Source organism: Camelina sativa, unplaced genomic scaffold (assembly GCF_000633955.1).
Source record: "Camelina sativa cultivar DH55 unplaced genomic scaffold, Cs unpScaffold00495, whole genome shotgun sequence".
NCBI classification, from domain to species: domain Eukaryota; kingdom Viridiplantae; phylum Streptophyta; class Magnoliopsida; order Brassicales; family Brassicaceae; genus Camelina; species Camelina sativa.
The window spans coordinates 121,668-125,302 of NW_010921712.1; positions in this window are offsets into that span (position 1 = coordinate 121,668).

The following is a 3,635-nucleotide window of genomic DNA, read 5'->3' on the forward strand; positions in this document are numbered from 1 at the left end:
ACTATCTCCTTCACATACTTCTTAGCCAAGACTGCTGCTCCATCAGTCTTCTTAATGGCCAAAAAATGTGCCGACTTAGTCAACCGGTCCACAATGACCCAGATAGCATCAAACTTCCTGGACACTAGCAAACCAACCAGGAAGTCCATAGTAATCATATCCTACTTCCACTCCAGAATGGGAAGATTCTTCAGCAACCCACCTGGTACCTGATGCTCAGCATTCACTAGCTGACACACATCGCACCTCGCAACCAAACTAGCCACGTCCTTCTTCATCCCGACCCAGTGATAGTACCTCTTGAGATCACGGTACATCTTAGTCGCTTCTGGATGAATAGAGAACTTGCTAGCATGAGCCTCTCTCAGAATTTCCTGCCTCAACTCCTCATCCTTAGGCACACAGATCCGCCCATGCACTAGAATAGTACCATTAGCCGAAACCTGATACTCTAAGTCAACATCTTTTGAGGCATTCACCAGCGCCAAATCCGACTCCTGAGCAAGCCGCACTCTGCTCAACAGATCTGCTCTATCAACTGCAACCAAACCCAACGGCTCCTGAGAAACCGCACACAAGCTCAACGCACTGATCTCTCCGACTAGAGAATCCATATCTTGCTCCTGAGCCGAAGCCGCCCGCTTCCGGCTCAAAGCATCTACAACCAAGTTAGCCTTAACAGGATGATAGGCTATCTCCAGATCATAATCCGCCACCAGCTCCATCCACCGCCTCTGCCTCAAGTTCAGCTCGGGCTGAGTGAATATATACTTCAGGCTCTTATGATCTGTAAACACCTGTACTTTTGCACCATAAAGATAAGATCTCCAAATCTTCAGGGAAAAAACTACAGCACCCATCTCCAAGTCATGAGTAGGATAGTTGTCCTCATGCTTCCGCAACTGCCGCAAAGCATAGGCAATCACCTTCCCATGCTGCATCTGTATAAACCACGTAGGGTTCTCCCTGCTCAGGTAAAGCCAACACCGGAGCAGTAGTTAACATCTCCTTCAGGCTTGCAAAGCCTTCCTCACACTCCTGTGACTAGACAAAAGGAACATCCTTCCCCGTCAACTTAGTCATAGGACATGCTCAACCCGAAAGGCATCACCACAAACTCATAATGCCCATACCTCGTCCTGAAAGCAGTCTTCCTCACATCTGCCTCATCTATCGGGATCTGATGATAACCCGACGCCAGATCTATCTTGGAGAACCAAGTAGCACCTCTCAACTGATCCAACAACTCATCAATCCTCGGAAGAGGGTACTTGTTCTTCACAATGACCCGGTTGAGACCTCTGTAATCAGTGCACAAGCGGAAACTCCCATCCTTCTTCTCAACGAATAAAACGGGCACTCCCCACGGTGATACACTAGGACAAATGAATCCCTTGCTCAACAAATCCTCAAGCTGCTTCTTCAGCTCTGCCATCTCTGCTGGAGCCATCCTGTAAGGAGCCTTGGATAACGGTGTCTTCCTGGGTTCCAGTTCAATCGTAAAAGGATCAGACCGAGAAGGTGGTAATCCCTGCAACGACTGAAACACGTCCTCAAACTCCTCTACAACCTGGATACCGCTAACCGTATACTTCCCCACTGACTCTGGCATAGATATCGTAACCAGATAAGCCTCACGACCCTTCTTGATCATCTTCCCAGCCTGAATGGCCGAGATCACGAGACTCCCCGAAGTCGGTCTAATCTCCTGATAAACCAACTTCCCTCCCGAACGCTCAAACTCCACTCTACGCCAATGACAATCAAGATGAACCATATGCCGATGCAACCAATCCATCCCCAAAATAACATCATACAGCTCCACGGGGCTGATAAGCAAATCCGCAGGTCGAGACTCTCCCGCGATCTGAATATCGATGCCCCTCGCTCTACCAATGACCCTCAGAAACATGTCTCCAGCTACTCTGACAACTCCTGTACGCTCGCCGGGATCTCCAACGATACCCGCACTCTTTGCACACTTCGGGGTAATGAAGCTATGAGTAGCTCCAAAATCAAACATAACGTGGGACTTAAACCCGCCAACCAGCTTTGCACGTGAAGCATAACTCCGCCCCCTACAGTGAACCCTCAAGTCATCACGTAGGGCCCTCAAGAACCTCCTGATCTGAGCCTCCTCAGACTCCATATCCCGACCCCCATACCTCAGAAGTCGACTAAACTCCAAGTCAAGCTCCTGCACTGACCGAGTCCCCTGAGCTAGCTGAAGGAAATGCACCTCCAACCTATCCAGTGCCTCCTTAGGGAAATACTTGCGGTTGAACTCCAAGACGAAGTCAGCCCAAGACATCTCCCTCTGCACTCTCCTGCTGCCACAGAACTCCACCAAACCTGAGCATCACCAGTCAAATAGTGGACCCCAATGTCCACCCAAAACCCCTCAGGACACCTTAGAGTATGGAATTTACGTTCCACACTCCTCCTGCACGCATCTGCAACGGTAGGATCTGTACCTCCCGAAAACTGCTCGGTACCAATACATCCCATCTCTGTTAGCATGCTGATATACCAAGAATGGACCCCCACATCCGCAGCCATTGGCTGCCGCTCCTCCGCCACCACTGGTGGCACTACCTGAGCCTGAGCCGGTGCCACAGGTGGCAACCGCTCCAACAACTGTGCCAGCAAACCCGCAAGGTCGACACCCGGGACTCCACCCACTGGGAAACCCGCACCTAGGGCCTAACATCACCGGCTACTGGAGCATCAACACCGCCCCCTCCGACCACACTCATGGAATCCCCCTGGACACCCTGCGACTCGCCGACACCCTCTACTGTCACACTCTGGTCCGCAGTCTCACTAACCACTGGGACTCTGCCCCTACCACGACCACGTCCGCGTCCACGACCACGTCCGCGTCCACGACCACGACCAGCAACAGCATCCTCTCTAACCATCTGCACTACCATGAGCAGAAGGCTAAGCACACAATAAACAGAACACAAAGACAAAAACTCACCGTGGAATCACAATGTAGGCTCAAAGAAGATGTTCTAGGACTCCATGCCACACAAAATTGACTTATTCACATAATCAATCAAGACATGCAATTCCAGAAAACACAACAGAAACCTAGTGAACCAAACCTAGAACCGTTAGGGCTCTGATACCAAACTGAAACGACCTAACCCGTTTTTTTTTTTTAATAAATAATAAATAATAATAATAATAATAAATAATAATAAACTACAACTAGTGGTCACATACCCACTAGCTACCTAACCACAATCACAACCAATAGCGAAATAACAAAAAACCAATATCCAATAAATATCAAATATTAATGAATAGCCAATATCCAGACATAACCATTCCAATGTCAGACAACAAGGAACAAGAAACCGGCAACCTAGAAAGTTCTAAAGACCCAACTCTAGCAACCTAACAATGTCAGACAACAACCAATCGAGCCCCTAGAACATCCTCCTTTTCATTGCCTTGATTCCACGATCACACTTTGCCTTTACCTTCACCACAAACACAAATTGAGATGCATGAGTATATGATAAACACTCGGTGAGGCAATCCTCCCATCTACTGGGCTATACACACAAGCAACAGTGATTCCAATGTTCCAAACAAACAACAAACAAAACATACAAACCAGGAAA